This window comes from Schistocerca gregaria, chromosome 4, assembly GCF_023897955.1.
Source record: "Schistocerca gregaria isolate iqSchGreg1 chromosome 4, iqSchGreg1.2, whole genome shotgun sequence".
NCBI classification, from domain to species: Eukaryota; Metazoa; Arthropoda; class Insecta; order Orthoptera; family Acrididae; genus Schistocerca; species Schistocerca gregaria.
The window spans coordinates 682,128,061-682,154,882 of NC_064923.1; positions in this window are offsets into that span (position 1 = coordinate 682,128,061).

Consider the following 26,822-nt stretch of genomic DNA (forward strand, 5'->3'; position numbering starts at 1 on the left):
TAGATTACTTCGTTCAGTTTAAGATTTCATCACACATTGTATACATTTATCAGAGAATTATTTTACCATGAGTGGTTAAAGGACTGTCAATAGAAATCCATTTTTTTTCATTTTGATGACAACAAAGATGCTACTGGCGGTATAGTTAACTTAAATGCAACTGATTGTTGCAAATTGTGAAGTTCTTGAGAACAAGCAAGGAACACATTTAAAACAAATCATTGTTGCCCGCATCAAACTCGTGCAATTTAGCTTTAAGTGTAACGGGTTTGACGACAGCAATGTTCCTTTCTATGTAACGAAAACGTGGGGGACTATCGAAAATGTAATTCCACAATAATATCAAAATACATGAAATTGTGTAGTGTAGTGTGAAATATGTTTTATATCTCAAAATACGCAATTTAAAACTTTGAAACACGGGTCCTTCTAGTCAGGGGCGATTCTAGAAGTCGGTCAAGAGGGGGGGGGGGGGGGGGGAGGGGAAGGGGGCTTTTGGGGGGGAGGGGATGGGGGAATGAAATATCGCTTAACAAAAGAAGAGTTGGGATCCTCCACCGGCAAATTGGTAATATCTGGTAATGCTTAAGACAGTTTTTGGTAACTGTTTTGGAGTTATGGGTAAAAAATTTTATCTTAACATGGAAGATTTTATCAATTACATAAACCATAAAACACATCAACTTACAACAAATAAGTTTTCATAATTTTCTGGATACAGAGGCTGACATGAATATAAAAACTTGAACTTAACATGAATATAAAAAAATTCTGTAACAAACTTCACTAGATATTTCCGTCTCCTGCCCAGTTTATCATGCTCGTTCATCTCTGTTTCTTTTTACTGGATATGTCATTGATATTTTCAATGTCTATATTTCTTCCTTTATTTATAATTGCAACAGCTTTCTTGATTATAGTGCGTGGTACATTAATATAAATCAAATGTATATTAATAAATAACGAGACGCCCATTTTAAGTCAAATGATACTTATTCGTTTAGAGAGTAAGCTATTTCCCGCTCTTTGTTAAAATGTGTTTGAAATACAGTGCATCCTCTATTGCAGCATCATTATAAAAAAAAATATTGAATCTGTTGATGTAATATATTCACTGATTTCTGAAATCATTTAATCCAGTGTGATATGATACTCCATTGGGAGGGGGGGGGGCTATAGCCCACATAGCCACCCCCTTGCCACCGACCCTGCTTCTAGTATAATTCGTAGACATTTTAGTTTTTCTGATTTCTACGTACAAAGGAACAAAATATGAGATTACATAAAATCTGGGCTCCAGTTCTTGGTATTAACATTAATAAACATGTAATTTAACTTAGAAAATGGTATTTCCTTACAGGATACCAATTTTTTAATAAAAATTCTTCCAATGAATAGCAGACGTTATCAATGATGAAAGATTTGAGGTTAGATTTAAAACTTCCTTTATTAAATGTCACACGTTTTGTGATATTGAGAAAACGATAAAATATATTTGGTGCTGGGAACAGCTATCTGATATGTTAATAGATCCAGTAATGGGCAATAAAAGTCATTTTTTCCTCTAGTGGTTTAGATATGGACACCAGTATTCTTCTCAAATTGTGATGGATTTTTTATGACGAAATTCGTTAGGGCATAGACGTATTGTGAAGGTGCAGTTAAAATGCCTATCTTGTTTAAAAGGTACCTACACGACGACCATGGGCAAACAAACATATTATTGTTACTGCTTGCTTTCATGCAATCAATACTTTATTTTTAAGTGCCCAGAAAATTATTTCACAAGACGTTACTGAGTGGAAATATGCAGAATAGATGGAAAGGTTGTGCTTAGCACACTGGACTCACATCCGGGGGGGGGGGGGGGGGGATGATGGTTCAAACCCGCGTCCTGACATCCTGATTTACGTTTTCCGTGCTTTCCCTAGTTTGCTTAAGACAAATGCCAGGATGGTTCGGTCGACAAGGCACAGCTGCTTTCCGTCTCCGTCCTTCGATAATCCGAGCTCGTGCTTTGTCACTAATGACCTTGTTGTCGACGCAACGTTACACACAGACCTCCTCCTCAAAAATGTTGAAACGTTTGTTTCCAAGACTAGCAATTATACTAAGGCCAAAAGTACCTGAAATTCCTTGTTGGGGGAGCTCAGTAATATGCTTCTTACAGTTCAAGTTTTTATTACTCTGTGCACCCAAATATCTGAAGCATTGTACCCTGTTTAGTGACTCTTGTTTATGTGCTACATCAGTTGTTATTGTGTTTCTGTTTGTTGTACGGAACCAAATACAGTGTGTTTTCTCAAAATTAAGGGAGGGTCCAATTTCAGAGAACAACTTAATGAAATCTTCCTGGGTCATCAGTCTTCGTCTTGTCGCAACGTTTCGACATGTTTCACATCGATCATCTTCTTCGCTTGAAGACAACTGATGAGTACGAAACTCATCGAAACGTTGATACCAGACGCCACCGTTCGGCTGATAACCCGAGAATATATCACCACTGGAATACACCGAGAAAGCGAGTAGTCACACAAAACTTAATAATTCTTCGAAAAACATCGTTAATAATGTCTTCTGTTGCTCTCCGTCTGATACGATTCATGATACACTTAGCATCAACAGCAAAAAGTACCAATTACGCTTAACGAGTGTTAAGTGGAAGTTCATTTATATATATAATGAAAATGTATGTAACAAAAGTTGCTCCTTGTGGTACTCCCTTCCTGATTTCCCCCAAATTCTGGCGAGGTGAATCAAAGCAGCCAAAAAACTAATGACCCGGCCAACCCAACCCCCCCTTTCCCCCCCTCGCCCCCCAAAAATATCAGTACCAATAGTTTGTACACTTCGCATATAGAACTGTAGTTAGGCCGTAGTGATAGGATAACTTCAAAATACGCGATGTAAACTATGCATTACCAGCAGTGATGGATTGGGGGTGTACTCTGAAAACGAAAGATTAAAAAAACTACCAGACAGGCCAGGCACTAAATGTAGCAGAAATATGAGGTGACGCTCCGTCGATCAAGAGCCCAGGGGCGAACGTTACCAGGTGTTGCGCGTTTAACACACAGCACCGTGGCCGTGTATTTTACCTTAGACTGTAGTTCGGTAGCAAGCAGCCTCAGTTAAGCAGCATTCCCAGAATTTTCAGTGTTGGTTTACACTCTCACTTGAACAAGTTGTAGACTGCGTAAGAACTGGAGGTCGACGATCACCAGCTCTGATTAGCTTTCTGTAAATAATGCAGAGCACCAACGATTTTAACCTGGGTACAAGGTGAGTGTATAGTGTGAAGTTTCTACAAAATAGGTTAAATGTTAGGCGTAATTATTCAGCTTTTGTTTCTGCAGTTTGCAACGCTCTTATCAGCAAGTATGCGGGAATAATAAGTGGACATTCCATGGACATTAAGAACAACAGATTAGTCAGCTTGAGAATTTTTCTTCTGAGCTTGCCTCAAGAAATAAGTGTATTCATATTGGCCGAGGACACTGGATGAACGAAAATAGCAAACCGAACACGGAAATCGTAGTTCCTCAGCTAGCATCTTGAAACCTTGATGATAGGTTACACAAATGAACATCTAAATTAAGACATCTAAGGAACACAATTTCGAAACTGAAAAATCTCGATCACTGCCTCTCAGTTTAATGTTTTATTGTTTTGTGGTTTGAGTTCCTAAATATTTATGTTTTTGGAATAGTTCAGTATTATTTAATCACCATGTATGGCTCATTGATTGCTGCCGTGTAAAAGGCGCCGAGCGCACATCTGTCGGGTAGTCCCTTTTCATACGAACAGGGCTGCCGTCTAAAAGGAGCGGCACCTTGCGTCGACACTACCTGACAGTCTGTAGCAACTGTAGCACGTCAGACTTTCACCCTTGTAAACGTATTCGTTACGTGTGACACAGAATTAAACAAATGGAATGATCCCACGGAGAAAGAGACATAAGTCAATCTGGCTTCTGCTTCATGGTATCGGTCAGTTCAAGTTCGCCTGGAGCTTGTTTCCTTTCTTTCGTGTGAAATAGTTTTTTTATTTATATTTACACTTCTCTAAGTTTTCCGCTTCTTCAGATATGCTATATTTGTTTGCTGCCGTTTTCAGAATGTTCGGTAAATGGTAGAGCACTCTCATCAGTGGCGGCCGCTGTGGCCGAGCGGTTCTAGGCGCTTCAGTCTAGAACTGCGCGACCGCTACGGTCGCAGGTTCGAATCCTGCCTCGGGCATGGATGTGTATGATGTCCTTTGGTTAGTTAGGTTTAAGTAGTTGTAAGTTCCAGGGGACTAATGATCTCAGATGTTAAGTCCCATAGGGCTCAGAGCCCTTTGAACTCTCATCAGTGGTACTACTGTCAATGTTTTTCCTGTTTTGAATTTCTAACTTCCTGCTGTAAATATAAGTTCTGGTTGCCTGCCTTGCGTTTCAAGAGGATTCTTTTTCAGTTCTTTGCTTTCCACCACTCTTCTGAAAAAAAATGTTCAGTGTATATGAATTCCTAATCGACCAAACTGCTGAGGTGTTCAGTCCCTAAGCTTACACACTACTTAACCTAAATTATCCTAAGGACAAACACACACACACACACCCATGCCCCAGGGAGGACTCTCGAACCTCCGCCGGGACCAGCCACACAGTCTATGACTCCAGCGCCCTAGACCGATCGGCTAATCCCGCGCGGCACGATCTTTTGAAGAAATTCTCGAATATTCATCAACTTCTTCATGACAACCATCGCTGAGAAAAGAAATTAGTCATTATTACTCGAGACACTTGTGATAATTATTTGTTTTGTTTTAACACATTGCCATAGTGGCAGTATTATGTAAACATTGTATGTTTCCTGTTAGACACACTCTAATTTCATTTCACATTGATTTGGAACATTCAGATATGTCGCCAGCAGTTGCATATTCACAGATCTTCACCACAGCTGCGCGGAGTGGCCGACTATTAGAGGCACCATGACACGGATTGAGCGGCCCCTCCCGCCGGAGGTTCGAATCCCGCTTCGCTCATGGGTGTGTGTGTGCTGTCCTTAGCATAAGTTAGCTTAAGTTAGTTTAAGTAGTGTGTAAGTCCAGGGATTGATGACATCGGCAGCTTGGTCGCTTAGGAATTCACACACATTGAACATTTTCCCAATACAGCTACAGATGCGGCTTTTTCACTATAAGCAAAATTGTTGGAGATGCTTGTCAAAGTTTCTAGACTCTGCGACACATCTTTGTCCCTGTACACAAATCAGAGCACTGAAACCAAATCGCTGGAAATTTTAAATACAGAATTTTTTGCACTGGAGCTGTGGATGTAACATGTCCACATTGTGTGTCCGAGTAATTACAAGAACCTGCAGGCAGGCACCTGGCCGTAGAGGTGCGTCAAATGGTTGCTCGCAGGTTTTCTCTGCAATGGCACATTTTTAAAATTCTCAGTAAACGTGGGCGGCTGCCACCGAAAATCTTGTCGAACGGGGGGGGAGGGGTCTTAGAGGGACTGAGACGGACTGTGTCTCGTTTTACTCTCACATATACTAACATCGCACTCTCATATGATGACGCCACAGGTGGGCGTGAAATAGGAGCACTGAAAAAGCACAAGAATCACTTGCTGCTTCGTATCACGTTCAAATCTCGACGAATAGCTTTGACCCCTGTACACGAGAGCAAAAACATCAGTTGTGCTTCATTCCAAGAGTGTGCGATCATATTCAGTGCGGATGCAACCCCATAATGTTTCTAGGGAAGGGAACGTCCCTGGGTGTCAGCAATGTCAAAGGTGGCCAAGGGCTTCTTCCTTTGCTGATCAAGTGCGAAAAGTGTGAGACTGAACGTCCCAAGGAAAGGTTTGGTTCCACTGTTCCTCTTTATGCTGCCCACTGTGGCCTTTTCGTTTAGATTCTGACACATGCTTAAGATGGGCTGTAACGACCTTCCCATCGTGTGACAGGTCCAAGGTGGCGTTGGACAGAATTTTGAAATTTGGTGCTAACGTGGTATCATTAACACACTTTACAAATCACACGAACTTCTGAGTTCTGGCCATTTTTTCGCAAGTGTGGACACTTTGCCTGTTTGAGCCGTCTCGAGCCGGAGGGTTACGTTGCATAGCGTCAGGTTTTACACCATTACAGGCACCTTTCAGCAAAATTTTATATTTAAGCATTGGAATGCGACACAGTTACAACTTTTCGAAAAAGTGATCCTCTAATTGTGTTGCCCAGAGTGGCTTTAAACTACTATGTTTGCACTACAGTTCTCACAAAAATAGTAATGGTAGTTTAATTTTGGGTCTGCAGTCGCGTTATCACCTTCTATAGACGAAATATTGACAACTTTCCTTGCTGTCGTTCTCAGCTGTGAGCTGTTTGGACTCCTAGCAAACTGTGAACGGAACCTTGGACCAAAGCTACACTGCTCAGGGCCCTATCTCTGCCATGCTTAGCTTTGAAACCAATATCAAAGTCACGTCACAGGTGGAATGTGGTCGATTCTGTATCTTTACTCGCTATGTGAAGTGGAATTGACAATCACACTTCTCATTTATAGACATATGAACTACTACAATCAACGTAGTTTCTTCAAAACTGCTAACAATAATGACACTGCTTTGGTAACGAGAGGAAGTGTGTGTGTGTGTGTGTGTGTGTTTGGGATGGAGGGTCGGTGGTTGGGTGGTAGGGTGTGTGTGGGGCAAGAGGAGGAGGGGAGAGCAAACATTTTAGAGTGAGACCAAGATACGGTAAGCATGTTCCAATGGGTATTGGTTTCAGTAGTTTGTTCGTGGATAAGATGGCTTGCGCGGGATGAACTAGCGTGGGGAGCTGCAGCAAATTCTGCGGACTGAACATCAGATCACAACAACGTTTCAACAGTTGGCCTTGCGAAACGCATAACAAACGAGGGATGAAACATATAATTTCCAGTTCTTTTCGTTTATACCTTTTACAAGCGCCAGAATTGCCTTTCTTCAGTACATTCCCCTTCTTTGTTACGCTGTGCATCGAATGGTTCGCCGCTCATGTAAGACTGTAAGACAACGTAGCACATCACCAGGAATTATTTCTCCTTCAGATGATTCCTCAGCAAATGCGCATGAAATATTCTTTATAGCCTACTATTATCAGAAATGACATGGGTTTTTAACCATCATTTGTTGTTTTTATACAAAATAACTGATAGTGACAATCACTAAAGCACGTGCGTATCGTAAAACAACATCAAGCCAGAACACATCGGAAAACATTGATTATTAAGGTAGCTGTTGAAGTGAATAGGATAACTTAACGTTCTGTCGCCTCAACGTCTTCGTCATTCGTGGAGCTCTGGATCTGAGAATCAACGCAGGTTGCATATTTCTTCACTGATTCTGAATACAACTTATAAAATATTGATGGTAACATCTACAGCTGAGAACTCCGCGTTCTGCTACTGAAGTCATCCTCCGCTTTTCGTGACTGCCAATGCTTTCATAACGACAGCTTTTACTCGAAACCTTAGGCATTGTACCTAAATGGATTTTTATTAAACCAAACCGAACTTAAGCTAATATCGCGCTAGTAAAACTGTAGCGTTAATATTAAATGTTTTCATCAAGTAAAGTAGGCGAGTCCGTCAATGTTTGTAGAGACGTCGAAACTCTTTTCAGCAAGGACTTAAGAGAATTTCAGGTTGCTAATCGCTTTCATGTTGTAAGCAGGCTGTTTAGGTTTTTATATTGGTAACGCCACGTAGCGCACTGTATTCTGTGGCTGGGTGGCATTGTTGTAATATTCGCTATTGTAGTGTTGGGCTGTTGGCGTTAACAGTGCGTAGCGTTGCGCAGTTGGAGGTGAGCCGCCAGCAGTGGTGGATGTGGGGACAGAGATGGCGGAATTTTTAGAGAGGATGATCTGGACGTGTGTCCATCAGAAACAGTACATTTGTAAGACTGGATGTCATGAACTGATATATACACTCCTGGAAATTGAAATAAGAACACCGTGAATTCATTGTCCCAGGAAGGGGAAACTTTATTGACACATTCCTGGGGTCAGATACATCACATGATCACACTGACAGAACCACAGGCACATAGACACAGGCAACAGAGCATGCACAATGTCGGCACTAGTACAGTGTATATCCACCTTTCGCAGCAATGCAGGCTGCTATTCTCCCATGGAGACGATCGTAGAGATGCTGGATGTAGTCCTGTGGAACGGCTTGCCATGCCATTTCCACCTGGCGCCTCAGTTGGACCAGCGTTCGTGCTGGACGTGCAGACCGCGTGAGACGACGCTTCATCCAGTCCCAAACATGATCAATGGGGGGCAGATCCGGAGATCTTGCTGGCCAGGGTAGTTCACTTACACATTCTAGAGCACGTTGGGTGGCACGGGATACATGCGGACGTGCATTGTCCGGTTGTAACAGCAAGTTCCCTTGCCGGTCTAGGAATGGTAGAACGATGGGTTCGATGACGGTTTGGATGTACCGTGCACTATTCAGTGTCCCTTCGACGATCACCAGAGATGTACGGCCAGTGTAGGAGATCGCTCCCCACACCATGATGCCGGGTGTTGGCCCTGTGTGCCTCGGTCGTATGCAGTCCTGATTGTGGCGCTCACCTGCACGGCGCCAAACACGCATACGACCATCATTCGCACCAAGGCAGAAGCGACTCTCATCGCTGAAGACGACACGTCTCCATTCGTCCCTCCATTCACACCTGTCGCGACACCACTGGAGGCGGGCTGCACGATGTTGGGGCGTGAGCGGAAGACGGCCTAACGGTGTGCGGGACCGTAGCCCAGCTTCATGGAGACGGTTGCGAATGGTCCTCGCCGATACCCCAGGAGCAACAGTGTCCCTAATTTGCTGGGAAGTGGCGGTACGGTCCCCTACGGCACTGCGTAGGATCCTACGGTCTTGGCGTGCATCCGTGCGTCGCTGCGGTCCGGTCCCAGGTCGACGGGCACGTGCACCTTCCGCCGACCACTGGTGACAACATCGATGTACTGTGGAGACCTCACGCCCCACGTGTTGAGCAATTCGGCGGTACGTCCACCTGGCCTCCCACATGCCCACTATACGCCCTCGCTCAAAGTCCGTCAACTGCACATACGGTTCACGTCCACGCTGTCGCGGCATGCTACCAGTGTTAAAGACTGCGATGGAGCTCCGTATGCCACGGCAAACTGGCTGACACTGACGGCGGCGGTGCACAAATGCTGCGCAGCTAGCGCCATTCGACGGCCAACACCGCGGTTCCTGGTGTGTCCGCTGTGCCGTGCGTGTGATCATTGCTTGTAGAGCCCTCTCGCAGTGTCCGGAGCAAGTATGGTGGGTCTGACACACCGGTGTCAATGTGTTCTTTTTTCAATTTCCAGGAGTGTATATTATGACATTTCAACACTATTAAGGTAGGTACATTGTTTGTTCTCGATCAAAATCTTTCATTTGCTAACTATGCCTATCAGTAGTTAGTGCCTTCAGTAGTTTGAATCTTTTGTTTAGTTGGCAGTGGTGGCGCTCGCTGTATTGCAGTAGTCCGAGTAACGAATATTTTTGTGAGGTAAGTGATTTGTGAAAGATATAGGTTAATGTTAGTCAGGGCCATTCTTTTGTAGGTATTATTGAAAGTCAGATTGAGTTGCGCTAAAAATATTGTGTGTCATTTTAGTGTTGATCAGAATAGGTAAAGAGCGAAATGTCTGAGGACGTTCAGTTTTGCTCAGCTGTTTGAAAATCCAATAATGTAAGAGATTTATCAGCACAGTAATTCAATAATTTTTCTAAGGGGACGTTTCAATGTATTCTTATTTCCAGTACTATTGAAATTGGCACGGTAAAAAAGCCATACACCCTAAACCAAGCGCTTAATCAATAGAAAAATACATCAAGGTGAAAAATTATAAACGTTACTGGAAATCACGGACTGGTTGATAACCATAATGGCTATCCTTGACACACTGAGACAGTGATACAAACTGCCTGACTCAAAAATGAAACGCCTAGAACACATCGTCAAAAGTCAACGCAACTAAATCCATAGAAGTACACGCCATAGGCGGTTACGTAGAGATGCAGTTCTCTGTTTTGGGCCCAGAGTCAGATGTTGAGTAATCGCTTTCATGAACTCAGAGATACCACGTACACTTGTGAGACAGCATTATCAGTACCTAACAGAATTTCAAAGAAGCCTCATTGTGGGTGTCCATTGGCCAGCTGATAGAGTCGCGCAACATCCAGATTTGTGGGGCATTCATATGTGACAATGGCCCCGTATACAGGGTGTTTCAAAAATGACCGGCATATTTGAAACGGCAATACAAACTAAACGAGCAGCGATAGAAATACACCGTTTGTTGCAATATGCTTGGGACAACAGTACATTTTCAGGCAGACAAACTTTCGAAATTACAGTAGTTACAATTGTCAACAACAGATGGCGCTGCGGCCTGGGAAACTCTATAGTACGATATTTTCCACATATCCACCATGCGTAGCAATAATATGGCGTAGTCTCTGAATGAAATTACCCGAAACCTTTGACAACGTGTCTGGCGGAATGGCTTCACATGCAGATGAGATGTACTGCTTCAGCTGTTCAATTGTTTCTGGATTCTTGCGGTACACCTGGTCTTTCAAGTGTCCCCACAGAAAGAAGTCACAGGGGTTCATGTTTGTCGAATAGGGAGGCCAATCCACGCCGCCTCCTGTATGTTTCAGATAGCCCAAAGCAATCACACGATCATCGAAATATTCATTCAGGAAATTAAAGACGTCGGACGTGCGATGTGGCCGGGCACCATCTTGCATAAACCACGAGGTGTTCGCAGTGTCGTCTAAGGCAGTTTGTACCGCCACAAATTCACGAAGAATGTCCAGATAGCGTGATGCGGTAATCGTTTCGGATCTGAAAAATGGGCCAATGATTCCTTTGGAAGAAATGGCGGCCCAGATCAGTACTTTTTGAGGATGCAGGGACGATGGGACTGCAACATGGGGCTTTTCGGTTCCCTATATGCGCCAGTTCTGTTTATTGACGAAGCCATCCAGTCGTCAGTAAACCAAATGCTGCCCACATGCATATCGCCGTCATCAATCCTGTGCACTATATCGTTAGTGAATGTCTCTCATGCAGAAATGGTAGCGGCGCTGAGGGGTTGCCGCATTTGAATTTTGTATGGATAGAGGTGTAAACTCTGGCGCATGAGACGATACGTGGACGTTGGCGTCATTTGGACTGCAGCTGCAACACGGCGAACGGAAACCCGAGGCCACTGTTGGATCACCTGCTGCACTAGCTGCGCATTGCCCTCTGTGGTTGCCGTACGCAGTCGCCCTACCTTTCCAGCACGTTCATCCATCACATTCCCAGTCTGTTGAAATTTTTCAAGCAGATCCTTTATTGTATCGCTTTTCGGTCCTTTTGTTACATTAAACCTCCGTTGAAAACTTCGTCTTGTTGGAACAACACTGTGTTCTAGGCGGTGGAATTCCGACACCAGAAAAATCCTCTGTTCTAAGGAATAAACCATGTTGTCCACAGCACACTTGCACGTTGTGAACAGCACACGCTTACAGCAGAAAGACGACGTACAGAATGGCGCACCCACAGACTGCGTTGTCTTCTATATCTTTCACATCACTTGCAACGCCATCTGTTGTTGAAAATTGTAACTACTGTAATTTCGAAAGTTTGTCCGCCTGAAAATGTACTGTTGTCCCAAGCATATTGCAACAAACGGTGTATTTCTATCGCTGCTCGTTTAGTTTTTATTGCCGTTTCAAATATACCAGTCATTTTTGAAACTCCCTGTAGGTCTGTATTGTAACATGAGAGGAGGCAGCCTCATCGAAAAGATTTCGGTCGACCACGTCTGCCACCACACCGTAATCCTCTCACATCTGCTTCTGTCAATAATGGAATCACTGCAACGTCATGTGTCATCCCATACCAATGGTCGGAGATTAGTAGCAGCTGGACTCATCATCATCTCACGCGTATGTTGCTTTAACACCACGACACGAACAGCTGCGTTCAGAGTGATTTCGTGAGCGGGAGCATAGACTACTGATGAATCGCGTCCCATTATGTTCAACGAGTTCCTGCACTACCCCGAATATCGTTGGCAGATATGGTGGCCGTCTGAAGAGGTCCCGTTCGCCCAACGTTTTCGAGAGGCGCAGGCATGTTACCATAGCGTCTTGGTCTGGGGGGGGGGGGGGAGGAGGGGGGGGTCTATCAGTATGACTTCATGCCCACGGCTGGTACTGATTGATGGAATTATAGCGACACAACGGAACGACACGGACATAGTCCGTCCTCACGTGTTACGTCTCGTGCGATAGTATCGTGGTGCCATCTTTCAACAGGACGATACTCGTCCACCCAGAGTTCGTGACCCTATGAACTGTGTGCTTAGCAATGATGTACTCCCACAGCCAGGAAGATCCCACGATCGGTCCTCGATAGAACATGTGTGGTACCAGCTCGGACGTCAACTCTATCCTTGTAACAGTGTCCAAGATATCAAGGGTCAGGTACAACAGTTGTAGACAATCTGGCTTCAAGAATGGATACAACAGCTTTATGGCATAGCTTCCAAGGGAATCAGTGCATGTATCCAAGCCAGCCCCCCCCCCCTTCCATGAACCATGGACCTTTTCGTTGGTGGGGAGGCTTGCGTGCCTCAGCGATACAGTTGGCCATACCGTAGGTGCAATCACAATGGAGGGAAATCTGTTGAGAGCCCAGACAAACGTGTGGTTCCTGAAGAGGGGCAGCACCCTTTTCAGTAGTTGCAGGGGCAACAGTCTGGATGATTGACTGATACGGCCTTCTAACACTAACCAAAATGGCCTTGCTGTGCTGGTACTGCGAACCGCTGACGACAAGGGGAAACAACAGCCGTAATTTTTCCCGAAGGCATACAGCTTTACTGTATGGTTAAGTGATGATGGCATCTTCTTGGGTAAAATATTCCGGAGGTAAAATAGTCTCCCATTTTGATTCTGGAAGGGGACCGCTCAAGAGGGCGTCGTTGTCAGGAGAAACAAACTGGCGTTCTACGGATCGGAGCGTGGAATGTCAGATCCCTTAAGCCGGCAGGTAGGTTAAAAAATTTAAAAAGGGAAATGGATAGGTAATAGTTAGATATAGTGGGAATTAGTGATGTTCAGTGGCAGGAGGAACTAGAGTTTTGGTCAGGTGAATACCGGGTTATAAATACAAAACCAAATAGGGGTAATGGAGGAGTAGGTTTAATAATGAATAAAAAAATAGGAGTGTGGGTAAGCTACTACAAACAGCATAGTGAACTCATTATTGTGGCCAAGATGGACACGAACCCACGCCTACTACAGTAGTACAAGTTCACATGCCGACTAGTTCCGCAGATGATGAAGAAATTGATGAAATGTATGATGAAATAAAAGAAATTATTCAGGTAGCGGAGGGAGACGAAAAATAATAGTCATGGGTGACTGGAATTCGGCAGTAGGAAAAGGAGAGACAGAAACATAGTAGGTGAATAAAGATTGGGGGTAAGAATCGAAAGAGGAAGCCTTCTGGTAGAATTTTGCACAGATCATAACTTAATCATAGCTAACACTTGGTTCAAGTCATAAAAGAAGGTTGTATACATGGAAGAATCCTGGAGATACTAGAAGCTATCAGATAGATTATATAAAGATAAGACAGAGATTTAGGAACCAGGTTTTAAATTGTGAGACATTTCCAGGGGCAGATGTTGAGACTGACTGTAATCTATTGGTTATGAACTGTAGATTAAAAATGAAGAAATTGCAAAATGGTGGGAATTTATGGAGATGGGACCTGGAAAACTGCAAGAACCAGAGGTTTCACAGAGCTTCAGGCAGAGCATAAGAGAAAAATTGACACGAATGGGGGAAAGAAAGACACTAGAAGAAGAATGGGTAGCTCTGAGGGATTAAGTAGTGAAGGTAGCAGATGATCAAGTAGGTAAAAAGACGAGGTCTAGTAGAAATCCTTGGGTAACAGAAGAAATATTGAATTTAATTGATGAAAGGTGAAAATATAAAAATGCAGTAAATGAAGCAGGCTAAAAAGAATACAAACGTCTGAAAAATGAGATCGACAGGAAGTGTAAAATGGCTAAGCAGGGACGGTTAGAGGACAAATGTAAGGATGTAGAGGCTTATCTCGCTAGGGGTAAGATAGATACTGCCTGCAGGAAAATTAAATAGACTTTTGGCGATAAGAGAACCACTTGTATGAATATCAAGAGCTCAGATGGAAACCCAGTTCTAGGCAATAAAGGGGAAGCAGAAAGGTGGAAGGATATAGAGGGTCTGTACAAGGGCGATGTACTTGAGGTCAATATTATGGAAATGGAAGAGGATGTAGATGAAAATGAAATGGGAGGTATGATACTGTATGAAGAGTTTGACAGAGGACTGAAAGATCTGAGTCGAAACAAGGACCCGGGAGTAGACAACGTTCCATTGGAACTATTGACGGCCTTGGGAGAGCCATTCCTGACAAAACTCCACCACTTGGTGAGCAAGATGTATGAGACAGGCGAAATACCCTCAGACTTCAAGAAGACTATAATAATCCCAATCCCAAAGAAAGCAGGTGTTGACAGATGTGAAAATTATAGAACTATCACTTTAATAAATTACAGCTGCAAAATACTAACGCGAACTTGAAAAACTGGTAGAAGACGACCTCGGGTAAGATCAGTTTGGATTCCGTAGAAATGTTGGAACACGTGAGGCAATACTGACTCCACGACTTATCTTAGAAAATAGATTAAGGAAAGGCAAACCTACGTTTCTAGTATTTGTAGACTTCTTCTGACAAATTTGCCTGGTGTGGTGTCACCGCCAGACACCACACTTGCTAGTTGGTAGCCTTTAAATCGGCCGCGGTCCGTTAGTATACGTCGGACACGCCACTCGCCGCAGTTGTACAGCTAGCGATGGTTCACTGACACCTGACACGTTCCACATCATTACGAAGTGTCGTATCCATGATCTATGGAACAAGTATTAGTCTAATCTAATCTAATCTTTGCCGAGACGATAGTTAACATAGCCTTCAGCTACGTCATTTGCTACGACCTAGCAAGGCGGCATATTCAGTTACTACTGGTATTATGAATCATGTACCGTCAAGAGCGACGTTCGTCATTAATGGATTAAAGTTAAGTATTCCACCAGCTACGTCCGTTTTTCTAAATTCTAATTTCATTGTCCTGTTCCAGACCTCACGCCAGCCTGCGTGAGCTAAAACGCGTGCCTTTCGGCCTCATCTAGTAACACGGTGTTGACTCTCCTGCCAACCACAACACCTGGAATACTCTCTTTCCAATTTTGAAGGTGGCAGGGCTAAATTACAGGGAGCGAAAGGCTATTCACAATTTGTACAGAAACCAGACGGCAGTTATAAGAGTCGAGGGCCATGAAAGGGAAGCAGTGGTTGGGAAGGGAGTGAGACAGGGTTGTAGCCTCTCCCCGATGTTATTCAATCTGTATATCGAGCAAGCAGTAACGGAAACAAAAGAAAAATTCGGAGTAGGTATTAAAATCCATGGAGAAGAAATAAAAACTTTGAGGTTCACCGATGACGTTGTAACTCTGTCAGAGACAGCAAAGGACTTGGAAGAGCAGTTGAACGGAATGGACAGTGTCTTGAAAGGAGGATATAAGATGAACATCAACAAAAGCAAAACGAGGACAATGGAATGTAATCGAACTAAGTCGGGTGATGCTGTGGGAATTAGATTAGGAAAAGAGACACTTAAAGTAGTAAAGGAGTTTTGCTATTTGGTGAGTAAAATAGCTGATGATAGTTGGAGTAGAGAGGATATAAAATATAGACTGACAATGGCAAGGAAAGTGTTTCTGAAGAAGAGAAATTTGTTAACATCGAGTATAGATTTAAGTGTCAGGAAGTCGTTTCTGAAAGTATTTGTATGGAGTATATCCATGTATAGAAGTGAAACATGGACGATAAACAGTTTGGACAAGAAGAGAATAGAAGCCTTCGAAATGTGGTGCTACAGAAGAATGCTGAAGATTAGATGGGTAGATCACGTAACTAATGAGAATGTATTGAATAGAATTGGGGAGAAAAGGAGTTTGTGGAACTACTTGACAAAAAGAAGGGTCCGGCTGGTATCAGATGTTCTGAGGCATCAGGGGATCACAAATTTAGCATTGGAGGGCAGCGTGGAGGATAGAAATCGTAGAGGGAGACCAAGAGATGAATACACTAAGCAGATTCAGAAGGTTGCAGTAAGTACTGGGAGATGAAGAAGCCTGTACTGAATAGAGTAGCATCGAGAGCTGCATCAAACCAGTCTCTTGACTGAAGACCACAACAACAACGACATCCTAGCCAAAGGGTCTGCAATGTGGAACTTTTAAGTCGGCTAATAGCACCAAGTTACTTAATTTTTCTGTTTTTTGTAATCACTGAAACAACATCATATACTTTCTCAGCCTGTGAAGTAACATCTCTTTTCCCCTTCCCTTCGGGGTGGATCACTTTCTGTGTGAGGCAGCGCGAATGAAAAATTTGTGTTTGAATATCATGTATGTTGAACATGTGGGAGTTGATTCACTATGAAGTCATTAAAAAAAACGAAATTCGCATATGATATCGATTGCAGACAACTATTTACGTCGTAGCCGACGGATCTGTAATTGTAGTCAACCGATGCTGCTGTACTTCTGTCGGGGAGTCGATAAAAGAGCCAACATGCCAACACAACAGCGATATAAATTTCCAATCCTTAAAAGTTAAACTGTCATCAACAGAAGTTTAGTTTAAATGCCACGAAGCAGCACTAGACATGATCTTTGTATTCATTCATTGTGTCCCAGCAATGACTTACCCAGCCAGTTACATAGAAGTATATTTTTGAACCAGCCAGTTACAGAGAGACTTGTGTTTAGCTTGTACTCCTAACAATGGTGCGACTTGGAATTTTTCACATTAACAATTATTAGCAGAGCCTAAAGAAGCAGTAGGTCACTTTTTAAGCTGTATGACGAAATTCGTAGACCTTTTATTGACGTCTTAATGATAGTTTACATATTTAAATCCATTTTTTTTTCAAAATAATACTGTAACGAATAGGTTGACAGAAGAAAAAGAAATATGCTAGCGTAACAACTCATCCAGAAAAATAATGCGAAAACTGCATTATTTCAATTTTAATTTAGCGAAGTTCCATATCCTCAGTACATGCCCACTCTTAATATTTATAGCTGGTGATGCATTTGACTGAGCTCTACGGGGAAAACGACTTCACACAGACAGAAGCTCCGAATGGCAGGTTGGTGCAGTTTTTGTCTTGGGTCTTGACACACTGTGCTGTTACGTCTACATACTGACAGAGATCCCTCTGTAACTATAATTTTATTAATCAGTTTGTTTTTTGGTGTGGTTGTTGATAAGGAAATGCTTAAATTATAGGTTTTCTTTTGTTTTCATGTTGGTCTCAGATGTATATTATAAATTGAAATTTTTCTGTGTGACGCAGGTGGAAGATGGCGTGTACCGTACGGACGACGATGTACATTCTCACAGACCTTTTGCAGATGGGGAAAGGGTTAAAGTCTGGGGCCGTGAAACGATTCGACACAGTTCTGTTCACCTAACCAATTCCTTATAGAACCCATGGCATTTGGGTTTGAAAACTGGCGTCTACAGAGCTATCGAGCCCCACCAGTTTCTAAGCCATCCATAGAAGAGGTATACAAAACAGAATATCCAAAGTTCCAGTGTGATGGGAATCTAAAGTCCACCTGCGTTCGACTGCATAAATTCGCCTGCGTGCTGTAGCAGTCGACGTTCGGTAACAGCCGCCTTTCACTGCCAGAGTGGCGTTTCCTTCCGCTGACTCCTAAATAGCACGCAAAGTTGCGCAACCTACAGAACTTCCTGCCGCCGAGAACCGCAGGCGCATCGGAAGTGGGAACGCTTCCGACAACTAACTCTGATTACCAGAGCAGCCGCCGTCGAAACTGCCGTCCGGCCAAATTGATTTAGGTTCTCAGTGATTTCCCGAAATCGTTCCACGCAAATTCTTCCGTATTTCGAATATGTGCTCCGGATCTAGTGAACCGCGCTGATGGCGGGATGTTAAACACTCATCATCCTTCTTTCCACCAAAACCCCTAACACGGCAGCGTTTGCAAATTTCAGGGCTCCTCCCGAAACAGTTCGCAAACGGCCAATTAACAGCCACAACTCGAGCACTTCAGTATCGCGTCTCCCCGACATTCTTTCTTTCTTCTCTCCTGTTGTAATTATTCTTTTCTGCAGACTCTAATCATGACTGCCTGCCGCTGTGGCCGAGCGGTTTTAGGCGCTTCAGTCCGGAACCACACTGCTGCTACGGTCGCAGATTCGAATCCTGCCTGGGGCATGGATGTGTGTGACGTCCTTAGGCTAGGTTTAAGTAGTTTTAAGTCTAGAGGACTGATATCTCAGATGTTAAGTCCCATAGTGCTTACAGCCATTTGAACCACTTTTTTCTTATCATGACTACTCGCTATTGCTTCGAAAATAATGTTAAAGTATCTGTGTTGCAAATATGTTTGGGATCACTACACCACTGGTCATTAAAACTGCAAGATTATTAACTACAAAAAGCAAAGAAGCTGTATTTGTCGTGTGTGTACAGTACAGTAGGACCTCCCATGGCTCTGAGCATTATGGGACTTAACATCTATGGTCATCGGTCCCCTAGAATTCAGAACTACTTAAACCTAACTAACCTAAGGACAGCACACAACACCCAGTCATCACTAGGCAGAGAAAATCCCTGACCCCGCCGGGAATCGAACCCGAGAACCCGGGCGCGGGAAGCGAGAACGCTACCGCACGACCACGAGCTGCGGACAGTACAGTAGGAACAACACACTATTAACGAATACCTTTCAGCGACCATCTTTCGCAGCAAACACATACGCGGCCCCATACGTCATTACAAAATATCGTACTGTTAAGAGACAGAGCATCGTGGTTTGTTGTAGTCGAAAAAGGTTCAGCGGCTTTCAGATATATCTTCAACATATTTTTTTTTTTAAATTCCACGTGCCAAACTCGGAGCTAGCTGAGCATCAAGGCGATATTCTAGTTTGTCGTCCTATGCGACAGCACTGGTGCATCACAGTTCCGATCGAGGAAGGTCTCTGTACCGTCTTAACAGATTTTGATTCTGCGTACCAGATGACACATTGTACCTTCTTCTGGTCTGTTCAGATGGCTCTGAGCACTATGCAACTTAACTTCTGAAGCCATCAGTCGCCTAGAACTTAGAACTAATTAAACCTTACTAACCTAAGGACATCACACACATCCATGTCCGAGGCAGGATTCGAACCTGCGACGGTAGCGGTCGCTCGGTTCTAGACTGTAGCGCCTAGAACCGCAGGCCTCTCCTGGTCTGTCATCACTTTAGTGCACACCAAGTGAAATCTGAAATAAAGGATAAAGGGAAAAAAATACGTGAGCTGCCAAACGTTTTACAATAAACCACAATTCTCCATCCCCAGTACCTTCCAAGTTACAATTTTTGGAAATATCAGTGGAACTTTCGGATACCCTGTATAACTTTACACTACCCAGTCACATTAGTATGACCATCTGTCATCTGCCAGACATAACCAACTTTTGTAGTGTGGGATGTCGATGAAGAGAGTCAGTGAAGTTCTGGAACGTACCGACAAGGATATGGTGCCATGCTTAGTGTAGTGCCACGGTCAACTGTGTAAGATTTCCCTCTCGAGGATCAAAGGAGCGAACAGCCTGATCGAGACGGTTCTACTGACTCTCGACTGGAGTTAAATCTGGGGAGGCTGGGGGACAGGAGAGTACAGTAAACTCATCCTTTTGTGCTGTTTGAACTACCCATGTACACTACGAGAGTAGTGGGACAACAGGGCTATGAATGCACCTTTGATGATAAATTGATATCAAATTAATTATTATAATTAATTAATTGATCAATTAATTACCCTGCTACCTGATGACATCATGGGTTTTCCCTAGCTGGGAAATGCCCCCTCCCCACCACTTCTCTGCGAAATCCCTGCCCCCCACCTCTGCTCCTCTACCCCACCCAGAAAAAGCGGCGGGAAAAATCGCTCTGTGTTGGATTGTTGGACTGGTAGAATCTCATAAGAATGCCTAATATATCATCTGTCACATTGCAGTAAACAATTCGTGGGGATATTGTTTATTTCAACAATTTGCAGGAGACAAGATAGTGCAGAATATTGTTTATTCAAACCATTTGCAGTGATGGCCTTCACACAGCTTATATGTTTCTAAAATCACAGTATAGCTCGAAATTGATGATGTCACAGAACTGGTGTTAAAAAAATCACAGTACCACTCTAAACTAGTAGCATGCAGGCTCAGACTCGATGTGTCCCCTTCAACTACAACTCGAAATAAACAAATAAATATTTCTGTAACTACAAATATGACACTCTTTTCAGCTATAAGCCGAAATACATCTAAAGACAATCCTACACTCAAAAATTCATTGCGTTAATCAACTAAACACACTTGCACATATCAAAAATCGACTCTAAACCACTGCTACACCCAGTAAAAATATAGTTTACAATGCGAAATAAGTATCTCTGGAACTATAAATTGAACGCTCACTTCACCTACAAGTCGAAATACATCTAAAGACAATCCTACACTCAAAAATACATGGGGTAAATCAATAGAAGACACTTTCACACACCGCAAATGGACGCTAGGACTCCTCTACACCCAATTAAAAGGTCGTTAAGTACATTTTAAATGCGAATGTTTTAGGTTAGACTTTACCACAACTGTTACTGACATCGAATGAAACAACGAGTTTAGTGTTACCAGTCGCTGTTTATTTATCTCCATGTCAGGTTTCAAAGGTTTAAAACTCGATTAACAGGTCGATATACATTTATTTGTTTGACACATGTGTCTGTTGTTTGACGATCTTTGGAGGAACTTGTGGCACTGTCTAGAGGAGAAACAAAACGCTGTTTCAGAACATGGTTTTGGGATTTTTGACGGAAAACTAGATGCTTATCTAATGGTAAAAAATAAAATAACTAGAGTAGAATACCTCCAGTGGTCGTAGGCTCCTTTCACTGTCGCAACACATCACATGTGTACTGTCATATTTTGTAAACAAAGATGTCGTCTGGAACAGTTAGATGAAGGATCATAAAGCAAAAGAGAAACATCAGCACAAAGTACAAAGAATTTTCAACGTAACAACATTATTAAATACTTCAGGTGGTATATAAATCCGATTCTGTCAAGTTTTATAGCTCAAATTTCATTGACGTTTATATAATCATGGGATTGTTACAAACCTTAAGTACAATAATTACGTTGGCTACATTGGTAAGATTATACATAAATAACAGTGTTGGTTTGGATTCAGGGATAGGGATGAAAAGCTGGAGGCAAGGTGGAGAGGGAGAGAAAGGGAAAGAGAGGGAGGGAGGGAGAGAGAGAAAGAGAGAGAGAGAGAGAGAGAGACAGAAGGAGAGAGAGTGGAAGGGGTGACTGGATGAGAACAAACTTTCCAAAGCAGGGGGCTCTGATATTATATCTGTTACACGTAATAGCTAACTAAAGGTTGGGGGGATATATTGGTGAATGTTTTTAAAATATACAGTTAGATGTACAAGTTGTGCCATTATATATATAGTTTCAAGCTGATAGGGGCACAAGGTGTTGGTGTGATGCATTTGAGGTCAATCCATTGCACATTTGGGGGATGTCATTGTAACATTACTAAATATTTATGGTAAATATTAAGGAAGGTGTGTGTGGGTGATTTACAAATATTTTAGCGTAATCAGTTCCTGAAAACGGAGATGATACTATTGTAAATATTATCATTTTTGTCATTTGAAATGGATTCTGATTGTTTTGTTAGTTGTTTGCATATTTGTTATGTTTCAAGGATGTCTAGTTCTTTGCCCTTAGGTTGGATGCGTAAGTTGCTGATACATGAGTTGTTAACGTGGTGTTTTGTATCATGCAGGTGGGAAGTTATTGCTAATGTGTGGTAGCTTTTAGTTTTTAGTTCTGCCATGTGTTCTTCGAATCTAATCTCAAATGATCTACCTGTCTGGCGTACGTAGAAGCAGTCACAGTCCAGACACTTGTGTGATGAATTGGGTTCCATATGTTGCTATTGTGAGGTACCTTTTATGCAGTCTTGTTGTCTGTGTAAAAGACATGTTTATGCCTTTTCGTTTGAAGACATTGTCAGTCTGATATGAAATGTTACCTATAAATGGGATTGTACGAAAGATGTGTTCTTTCTATTTTTTGTGTTGTGATTGCTTTTCCATCATTGAGTGTTTTAGGATGTCTACTATGGAGCTGTTACAATCATTTGCAATAGCTGCTCGAACAGTCCATGGGTGTACTGCCAGTCCATAGTGTCCAATGGGCACTATATTTTGGCGATCTGACATGTCGCCATCTTCAGGTGCGCTGACGAACTGAGCTCCTGAGGGCAGACAGCTAACTTAACACCCCTCGCCCTGCGAGCCGTTCTCTGCGCAGTCAGCGCCCGCGGACGTGCGTCGGCGGTCGCTGAGACGCTGGCGTCGGCATCTGTGATGGCATCGGAGCAACTGCCTCATCCACCTTGGTCACCCATTCGTTTTCTTTGCTGAGCGTCTTTTTAATTAGACTCAACGCAGGTTCCCATGCTTTGCTGAGGTTATAGCCGAAATCTCGACTGATGAGTCTGTCCCTAGTACGAATTTCGATAGCCTTTCTAATGACGCTGCCCCAGTATTTAGATGTCTGTGCCAAAACCCTGGTATATTGGTAGTCCATTTCGTGATTTTCAGACAAACAGTGATCTGCGTCCGGCGACTTGTTGGGGTACCTAAGTCGACTGTAACTCTGATGTTCTCGGCAACGATCTTCGATGGTGCACACTGTCTGTCCAATATAAGACTTCCCACACTGACAAGGAATTTGGTATATGCCGGCCTTCCGTAAACCGAGATCGTCTTCGACACTTCCCAATACTGCTCGTGTTTTATTGGGTGGGCTAAAGACGGTTTGTACTCGGTGTTTCCTCAATATTCATCCTATTTTCCCCGACAGTGCGCCCGTATACGGTGACTATCTCTTCCTCAGTGACTTCCTCCGTCTCCAAACGCTGTACTGTAGAGGTGGGGCGGAGAGCGCACCTGATCTGCCATTCCGAGTACCCGTTTTCCCGGAGTACAGCTTTGAGATGTTCCAGCTCATGGGGCAGACTCTCTGCGTCAGAGAAGCTGCGCGCCCTGTGCACCAGTGTTCTTAGCACCCCATTCCACTGCGGAGGGTGGTGGCAGCTATCCGCATGCAAAGACAGGTCGGTGTGCGTTTTCTTCCTGTATAACCCGTGGTCCAGGGTGCCATCCGCTCTTGTTTTGACCATGGCGTCGAGGAATGGTAATCTTCCTCCCGCTTCGGTCTCCATAGTGAATTTGATGTTCCGTTGTATGAAGTTTAGGTGAGTGAAGAAGTCTAGGAGCTTGTCCTTTCCATGGGACCAGATCACGAACTTGTCATCCACTTGGATGATGCAAAAACTTCCTCCTCGAAGTACTCCATGTAGAAATTCTCGAGCACAGGCGAGTGCGACTCCTTCTGTTTGTTCATAGTGTTCTCCATCAAAGATAAAATACGTGCAGAGAAATTTGACGAGAAGACGACAGACCTTTTCAGGCATGTTCTCACCTCCACGTAGTTTCTCTTTAATGGAGACTACTATGAACAAACAGGAGTCGCAATGGGGAGCCCACTCTCGCCTGTGGTCGCGAGTTTCTGTGTGGAGTACTTCGAGGAGAAAGCTTTGGCGCCATCCAAGTGGAAACCTACTTGTTTACTCTGATATGTGGATCACACGTTCGTGACCTGCCCCCATGAAAGGGACAAGCTCCTAGACTTCCTTACACACCTGAACTCCATACATCCGATTATCAAATTCACTATGAAGACCGAAGCAGAAGGAAGATTACCATTCCTGGACGTCATGGTCAAAACAAGAACGGATGGCACCCTGGGCCACGGGGTATACAGGAAGAAACGCACACTAACCTGTTTTTGCATGCGGATAGCTGCCATCACCCTTCGCAGAGGAATGGGTTGCTAGAAACACTGGTGCACAGGACACGCACCATCGCTGATGCAAAGAGTTTGCCCCATGAGCTGGAACTCCTCAAAACTGTATTCGGAAAGGCAGATCAGACGCGCTCTCCGCCCCACCTCTACAGTACAGCGTGTGGAGACGGAAGAAGACACGGAGGAAGAGATAGCCACTGCCTATATACCGTATAATGGTGCACTATCGGAGAAAATGTGACGAATATTGAGCTGACACCGAGTAGGAACTGTCTTTTGCCCACCCAATAAAACACGAGCATTATTGGGAAATGTCAAAGACGATCTCGGTTTGCGGAAGGCCGGCATATACCAGATTCCGTATCAGAGGGGAAGACTTATAATGGACACACAGTGCGTACCATCGAAGATCGTTGCCGAGAACATCAGAGGCACACTCGACTTACGTACCCCAAATAGTCGACGGTCGCAGAGCACTGTTTGTCCGAAAATCACGAAATGGACTACCAATGTACCAGGGTCTTGGCACAGACGTCTAAATACTGGGACAGCGTCATTAGAGAGGCTGTCGACATACGCACCAGGGACAGACTCATCAGTCGAGATTGCCGCTATAACCTCAGCAAAGCACGGGAACCAGCACTGAGTCTAATTAAAAAGACGCTCAGCAAAGAAAACGAATGGGCGACCAGGGTGGATGAGGCAGTTACACCGACGCCACCTAGACGCGTACGCATGCGTCTCAGCGACCACCGACGCACGTCCGCGGACGCCAACTGCGCAGAGAACGCCTCGCAGGGAGAGGGGATTTAAGACGGCTGGCCGCCCTCAGCTCAGTTCGTCAGCGCACCTGACGATGGCGGCAAGTGTGGTCGCCGAAATATTGTGTCCATTGGACTCTGCAGACTAGCAGTACACCCGTGGACTGTTCGAGCAAGAAATACACCGGGAGAAACTGGAGAATCTCATTTGCAATAGCTGCTTGTTTTATTATTTGAATTTCGTGTTCACATTATCTTCAGAGAGTGCTAGTTGGATAGCTCTATTTATCATGTACCAGAATGCTGCCATGCTGTGGGCTTTGGGCTGACAGGGGGAGCTGTGGAATGTGGTATGTGTTGTTGTAGGCTTCTGATAAATTTCAAACAGATACCTGTTATTCTTTTTTTTTCAAATGGTGAGGTGTAAAAAATTTATCCTGTTTGGTTTTCAACTGTGAATTCTACGCTTTCATGGCAGTTGTTAAATAATTAGTTACACTCATTGGTGTTATTTTTTGTGCCATTGATTAAAATAATGTTATCATATACATATCTGTAGTAGTAAACGATATTGAGGAGGTGGTGATTGCAATTCAGGATTCTGTCTTCTAAATTGTTCGTAAACATTTCAGCTAACAACACGGAAGGGTTTGAGCCCATTGTCAGGCCATCTGTTTGTAGAGTTTATTGGTAAATTTGAAATAGCTGTGTGAAAGTGCGAATTCGAACAGTCCCATTAGTTCAGTAATGTGAGTTAAAGGGAGATTGTTGTACTTCTGTAGGTTGGCATTAATTATCTGTAATGTGGGATCTATTGGCACAGAGGAATAAATACACTCCTGGAAATTGAAATAAGAACACCGTGAATTCATTGTCCCAGGAAGGGGAAACTTTATTGACACATTCCTGGGGTCAGATACATCACATGATCACACTGACAGAACCACAGGCACATAGACACAGGCAACAGAGCATTCACAATGTCGACACTAGTACAGTGCATATCCACCTTTCGCAGCAATGCAGGCTGCCATTCTCTCATGGAGACGATCGTAGAGATGCTGGATCTAGTCCTGTGGAACGGCTTGCCATGCCATTTCCACCCGGCGCCTCAGTTGGACCAGCGTTCGTGCTGGACGTGCAGACCGCGTGAGACGACGCTTCATCCAGTCCCAAACATGCTCAATGGGGGACTGATCCGGAGATCTTGTTGGCCAGGATAATTGACTTACACCTTCCAGAGCACGCTGGGTGGCACGGGATACATGCGGAGGTGCATTGTCCTGTTGGAACAGCAAGTTCCCTTGCCGGTCTAGGAATGGTAGAACGATGGGTTCGATGACGGTTTGGATGTACCGTGCACTATTCAGTGTCCCCTCGACGATCACCAGAGGTGTATGGCCAGTGTAGGAGATCGCTCCCCACACCATGATGCCGGGTGTTGGCCCTGTGTGCCTCGGTCGTATGCAGTCCTGATTGTGGCGCTCACCTGCACGGCGCCAAACACGCATACGACCATCATTGGCACCAAGGCAGAAGCGACTCTCATCGCTGAAGACGACACGTCTCCATTCGTCCCTCCATTCACGCCTGTCGCGACACCACTGGAGGCGGGCTGCACGATGTTGGGGCGTGAGCGGAAGTCGGCCAAACGGTGTGCGGGACCGTAGCCCAGCTTCATGGAGACGGTTGCGAATGGTCCTCGCCGATACCCCAGGAGCAACAGTGTCCCTAATTTGCTGGGAAGTGGCGGTACGGTCCCCTACGGCACTGCGTAGGATCCTACGGTCTTGGCGTGCATCCGTGCGTCGCTGCGGTCCGGTCCCAGGTCGACGGGCACGTGCACCTTCCGCCGACCACTGGCGACAACATCGATGTACTGTGGAGACCTCACGCCCCACGTGTTGAGCAAT